Source organism: Marmota marmota, unplaced genomic scaffold (assembly GCF_001458135.2).
Source record: "Marmota marmota marmota unplaced genomic scaffold, marMar, whole genome shotgun sequence".
Taxonomy (NCBI): domain Eukaryota; kingdom Metazoa; phylum Chordata; class Mammalia; order Rodentia; family Sciuridae; genus Marmota; species Marmota marmota.
The window spans coordinates 17,555,762-17,562,898 of record NW_025999968.1 but is presented as its reverse complement, the minus strand read 5'-3'; positions in this window follow the sequence as shown (position 1 = coordinate 17,562,898).

Sequence of the window (7,137 nt, the reverse complement as noted above, 5' to 3'; positions counted from 1 at the left end):
TCAAAAGGACCCTAGTTGAGTACAAGTTAGAGAATGGTTACTAATGTCTAGACAATCTCTGACAAGGTACATTAACCAAGAAAAATGGAAAGCAAAGAGAACAATTTCACATCGTATAAGAATTGCTATTTTGTGTTGCCAAGTGTGCTATGCTAGGTAACTATTAATGGGTACAGAGGTGGGGCTTTTCCATGGGAGAAGCATTTCTTTCATGATACGGAGTCTCAGGGTAAAATGGAGTCTGTTTGGTCATTGCCATATAGCCTGGCCCATAACATTCCCCACTGGTTTTATGGAACTAATCAAACCATTGATTAATCATCATTGGTATACAGTTGATTATAGTGAGTACAGAGGACCATCTGTTTTACAGAATTTACTTTTTATATATATCTTATTAAACAGTTGAAAATGCAGGGTCCAATTAAAAACCCTAAGAGGACAAACAAAAATGGACTGGCTACAGCTGATATAAGAGTAGTTAGCCAAGGGGACCAGGATAACAAATTTTGATACCAGTTTCCTCATGTTGTCTTGCTTCTTCCCTTTCCTTTAATCGCTTTCTGATTAGAGATAGACTGTCTCTTACCATTATTGAGTGATTAGTATAGAAGCAACATGTTTCCCCTAATGCCATACATAGGCTTCCCTGTTTTAAGAGCAAGAGATCTAAACCTCTTCTGTTTTGTAATACCACTTCTGCCAGGGAATCAAGAGAGGTCTCAAGTCTGTTCACTGATTAATAGTTCCCTCAGATCCAAATCTATCTGTTTGTTCAGGGCTTTGGAATTTTCATTTCTAGTTAAAAGGGCTGTTGTACCCAGGGTCTGAAGATCCCGCAACCTTTGGGCCCATTAGTAGGGGAACTAGTATAGAGGTTGTACTTCTAGGATGGTATATGAGCCCCAGATGTTTTTGTCTAACTTCTCGTCTAGCTACCATTATAGTAGCACACTTGGGGAATAGTGTGAACAGTCACACAAATTTGTTCCATCTTAATGTGCCAAAAAGCTGTAGGACAAGCAGGGAGTTACTCTTGATAGGCAGGCAAACCAAATACCTTCTGGAACCACACAGAAATTAGAAGACTCCTGGAGTGTATTTAATAATACCTGGATGGAAAGACAGGAATGTCAGTAGGGGAGTTATGTATTTGGAATGGAAGCATAAGCCTTGTTCTTATAAGTTTCCTAATGTTTGACTCCACCTTTTGTAGTCCAAAACCATATTACTCATAAATGGCTGTTGTTATGATTTGAAACCATAAACAAATGTCATGAGATCTAAAATCATAGGCTGAGCAAGAGAAAAAGATGATTTAACATTTTCTGGACTTAAGCTGGCCTTCATTTTGTGATTTAAATCAATTATTTATCTATTCTGACTGTAATTTTCCCCTCTAATGTTAGGGACCTCCTACTGCTGTAAGGAAAAAGGACGATGACTGCTCTTGGTGCTTTGAGCTGAGAGGGGGCAATGTGCAGTGGGGCAAGCAGTTTGGAGTCCCTTTTTAGAAATTGGGTAGGTCAAAGAGTCCATGGTAAAAATCTGGTTCAGGAAGAACCGATTGTAAATTCACCTGGGGGTGGGCATACAAAATAGCAGTTGTAGCATCTGGAACCTGTCAGTGAATATCCTGAAGATGATAGAAATCAATAATTGTTTACCAGGAGGTGGAAGACCTGAGAAATTGTCCCCATAACAAGGCCTAACAAAGCCTAATAAGGTCCCTTTTTAGGGAACATAAATCTTTAACATTGTCAGAGTTAAAAGGAATGTAGACACAACATTTAGTTAAGTTAGTTAATGTCATCTGATTTTTGTAAAATATCTTTTTTATTGGCATGACCTCTGTGTTCAGTAGAGATCCCTTTGTTACTTAGGGTTAGATAATACTAGCAGACATTGATTAAGTCTACCTGTGTAGGAGGTTAGGAAGATCTGTAGGCCTTAAACTGACTAAAAACTTCTGGCTCTGGCAGTTTCTATTGATAGTTATCAGGCATCCTTGCCTAAGAATCTCTCTTCTGTTGCCTCCAGTCTTACTTATTCTTGGGGGTGCTAACACAAGTGTACATCTTAAGTTAGATTAAAATATTGTTTTTAATTGCCCAGGAATGGCTGTGCTTTGGTTTTAACTGTTTTTGCTAGGTGTTTAGGATCAAGGTGGTCAAACTGACCTTGCTCCTATCTATTGGTAAGAGTCAGCTGAGTTCCCTTGGAGGGCAATCTTGGGGAAATCATGAGCAGCATTTTAGTGCCATCTGCGTTAGGATGGGTCAAGGTCTTGCTGACCATGTGGCTTCCCTTGGAAGCATCAGGCATGTCTCCCCTTTTCAATAACCCTCCTCTTTTGCAGCATACACACTCATTGGCTTTCTGTTCTATAGTGGTCTCATTAGTCTCCCTTATCGGGAGGTTATGTGGCCCAGAGTTGCGAAACTCTTCTCCTTTTTCCTGGGTTCAGGCTGACTCAGAGGGCAAGAGCCAAATATCGGTTTTCTTGGCCCCTTTATTTTAACCTGAATCTTTAAGCCTTAGTCTTAAACATCCAGCAAGTCATTCTTATCAGTCTTAAACTAAGAGTACTGGCCTTTAACTTTAATGTTTATAACTTTACAGTTAATTTTTTTTTAGTTGTACATAACACAATAAATTTATTTATTTATTTATTTATTTGATGCTGAGAATCAAACCCAGTGCCTCACATATGCAAGCAAGTACTCTCCTGCTGAGCCACAACCCTATTCCCTTTACAATTAATTTAATCCCTTTGAATTACTGTCTACAGCTGGTGGCTTAATATCTCAAATTAATTTAGGTTGTGTGTTCTTGAAGTTACCTCTGCAAAACATTAACAGACATCAATTATAAGGAAAATACAAAGTGAAATAAACAATAGTAAAAACCTATTTAGCTTGTATATAATCTTGAACCTTGGCTGAGTTATACATTATATCCCCTATTTGAGATCACAGTAATCTTTACAATGAAGTCAATCTTTGAATACAACTTTAAATCAACTGAAGTCTGGCCTACTTTGAAGTCATTCTGACATGCCGTAGGGTGGGAGGTAGAGCCTTATCTCAGCTAAGGCTGGGCTCTTCACAAATCTTAGGTAAAGTATTCTAGTTCTGAAGCTGAAATTTGTCTCTCTTTTTAGATATCCTTTTATAAAGTTTGCATATATTGTTTCCTGAGTCTGTATGAAAGTTTGCTAACTCAATGTGACATTACATCTAAAACATGAATCAAGGAAAGGCTGAGAGCTCTTAACTTTCCTTTTGGGTGGAAAAGTGGCAAAATGTTTTACAGTATTAACCTTTAAACAGATCAGTTTATCTTTTTTTTTTTTTGGTGGTGCTGAGGATTGAACCCAGGGCCTTAGTGCATGTGAGGCGAGCATTCTACCAACTGAGCTATGTCTCCAGCCCCTCTCATTGTCTTTTAAAATACCTTTCAATTTTTGTATCACAGTGTAAAAAGTAACATAAATTTTGGTTACAAAACATCAAATGATATAAATAAATCCCCAATAAAATCTGTTATATTTATAAGTTTAAAATTATCATTACAGACAACTTTAATTTGGAGAACACCAGCTTGTTAAAATGCTCCTTTAAACCTTTTACCTTGTATACCTGAAAGATATGAACACAATTAATATGTAAAGAAGAGTAATGTACCACAATTACATTGATGTTTTTATAGTAACCAAGTTTAGCTTTTAAAGAAAAATCTAGACTCTGTAATGTAGAACAATATTCTAAAATAACAGTTGCTGTTTAACTACAGATGTACAAACCTTAATTTCTCCAAGATTAGTTGCTCTAGAGAATAAAACCTCAATTACAATGTAATTAATATATTAAGAAGTTTTGTTTTGTTTTTTTTTTTTGAGAGAGAGAGAGTGAATTTTTCAATATTTATTTTTTAGTTCTTGGCGGACACACATCTTTATTTTTTTATGTGGTGCTGAGGATCGAACCCAGCGCCCCGCGCTTGCCAGGCGAACGCGCTACCGCTTGAGCCACATCCCCTGCCCCTGTTAAGAAGTTTTTGTCATTTTAACATATAGGTCAAACTTTGGTTTTTATCAGCATATTAATATTTGTTCTTAGGGAACAACCTTGAATAGTTTCAACTATTTGTGTTACATATATAACTAACTTAATTATATATAAACCTTTTAATATTTATCCTTTATTATAGACCTTTATATTACTTAATTAGACCCTCTTATTGTTTACTTAGATGTATTATAATTATACTTTACCACATAAAGACTTTCTTAAACATTTTTTCTAAATATATTTTATATTTAGAACCTTTTAATAATTTTTAATCCATTAATCCCTCTTTGTTTATACCTTGATATATTGATAATTGATAAATTACTCTATTTTAATAAGATGAAATACTTTTGTTATTTACAGTACGCTAATTGAAATGCAGTTGAAACCTCTTGACCCCTTGTGTATAGAATTATACCTATTGGCACTTTTAACTTTTAGTAACCTTGTTTTTGTGATGACACAAAGTAATTTTAAATTCCTTTTTTATTTTTTAATTTACGAATTTATGAAAACACCAATAATGTTTAAGTATTTTACCTTATGGAGTTTAAGGAGTTAAGAGTACTTGATATTATATTTAACAGTTAACATTTAAACTTTGTAAACCAATCAGATGTCTGTAACAAACACATTCATGATTAATTCCATACATGTCAGATCTAATTTGCTTATTAAAAAAAAATAACAAAACCAATATATCAGACAAATGCATTGAACAGCATTAGACATTTTTTTCTGTTGAAGAGAAATCTAGAGACAATGGATATTAGACACTTTATAGACATTAACATTTTATTAACAACTGTTTGACATTTTAGAAACAAAACTGTGCATGAGTAACTTTGAAAACATTTTTACTTTTATTTATTTACCCAGTTTAAGTTCAACCTTTTAAATCATATGAATCAAAGGTATTTGGATGCACTTTTTAAGTTTTAATTTATGAGCTCATATGTCAATTTTTGGTGCCAGATATATGTAGACATGGCAGTACATGTAGATGGACAGTACACCTGTGCACCTACACAAGACAGACAAACAAAAGCTTTGTAGGTTATTTTTTAAAAACCTGTTAGATTGAGAGTTAGCCATTGTAAATTGGCCTTAGAACAAAGCAGAGTGTAATCAGAAAAACATTAACCTATGCCTATCAGATCAAAAACATGAATTTAACAAATATAGAATTTTAAAAGCCTTCCTGGCCTTCGTCCTGAGGTGGTCCTACTTATCAAAGCTAAAAAGAGTTAAGGGAACATAGACAAATGACGGGACTTATTCTTCCCTGTAGGAACTTCCCAAAGAAACAGCACGATTGTCTCCTTGGGAGAGTCCTCCCAGGTAGGGTCCCATTCTAAACTGGTTTTTCTGGTTTCTTGGATAGTGGCCACCAAATTTTAGCCTGACATTGAAAAATCTTTGAACCATTTTTAATAGTTGGGAGTTATTCATGCTTACAAATACTGAGAGACAAAAGCCAATTTCCTAGACAAGATTATGCTTTTTATTATACAATTTAGAAGTAATAATTTTATAAAATACTTTAGTCCTAATCTGCCTTCTATAGGAACTGAATTGGCCTCCTGGCCCAGTTCCTAAATGAAGGCAATCTCTAGAATGCCTTTTTATACTTTTGACCTTTTTTTTTTTTAATCCTGTTGTCAGCCATTTACATTTTAATGCAAGCTTTGGTGAGCACAGTAAAAACCTTTTAAACCATTTTTTAACATTAGAAAAAAAAACCCATAGAAATTAACATGAAACAAAAAAGGGACAAACAATAACAAACAACAAATAAGAAAAAAACACAAGACAGACAATAAAACACACAACAGGTAAGGTGCCAAGGACAAATTTAACTGACAGAAGACCAGATTCAGACCAGAAGATTGAGTAAACCAGACTTGGACCAGACAGAAGACCAAGGAAAACCACACTCAGAACAAAGGACTTAGTAAAAACCAGACTTGGACCAGACAGACGACCAAGGAAAACCACACTCAGACCAGAGAACCAAGGAAAAACCAGACCAGAGGACTGGACCAGAGGACTTCCTAGCCCTGGACTCCAGGAAATAATGCTGTGTCTAGCTTTTTCTGAGCCTCTCTAGATCGGACTTACTTTGCTCAGGGAAACACAGATGACTCTTAGTACTTTTTGGTGGGTGGGGGTTGGTGGAGGGATGGCCCCAGGCCTGAGGAACATTTCTCAGAGGCCTTCTCCTAGGCGATCTCTCCACCACTTCACCTCCCTTGTTGGTCTCCGGGATGCGAGAAGAGTAGATCTTGCTGGGGCCTTCAAATGTTGTGGGGCAGGCCACTTAGAAAACACATCAAGTTCCAGTTTTGTCCAAATTGAAGAATCTTTATTTAGCTGGCCAGCTGGTGACTGCTCCTTGTAAGACCCATAACTGTCTCTGCAAGGAGCAGCCCCAAGCCTGAGCATTTTAGGATATTTAAAGTTAAAAATCACATCTGGGTTGATGTAGCTGCAGGCAAGCAGGTACAGAAGCTGAATTGGGCAGTTAGTGAGACAATGCAATGGGTACATTGGTACTTCCCACGGGACTTTCCAGGATGGCATAGCAGCAAGCAAGCAGAAGGGAAGGGGGTCAAAATGACCCTAGTTGAGTACAAGTTAGAGAATGGTTACTAACATCTAGACAATCTCTGACAAGGTACGTTACCGAAGAAAAATGGAAAGCAGAGAACAATTTCACATCGTATAAGAATTGCTGTTTTGTGTTTCCAAGTGTGTTATGCTAGGTAACTATTAATGGGTACAGAGGTGGGGCTTTCCCATGAGAGAAGCATTTCTTACATGATATAGAGTCTCAGGGTAAAATGGAGTCTGTTTGGTCATTGTCCATATAGCCTGGCCCATAACAGCACATGCTAGGCAAGCGCTCTACCGCTGAGGCACAACCCCAGCGCTAAACATTTTTAATGATTCTGCTTTCACTGATAAACCCCATTGTGCCATATTAAAATTGAAAGTCAAGTAAATAAAGCACTCCTCACAGCCTTGGAGAGAAATGGATAGTTGTCTTTTTAAAATGTGGTAC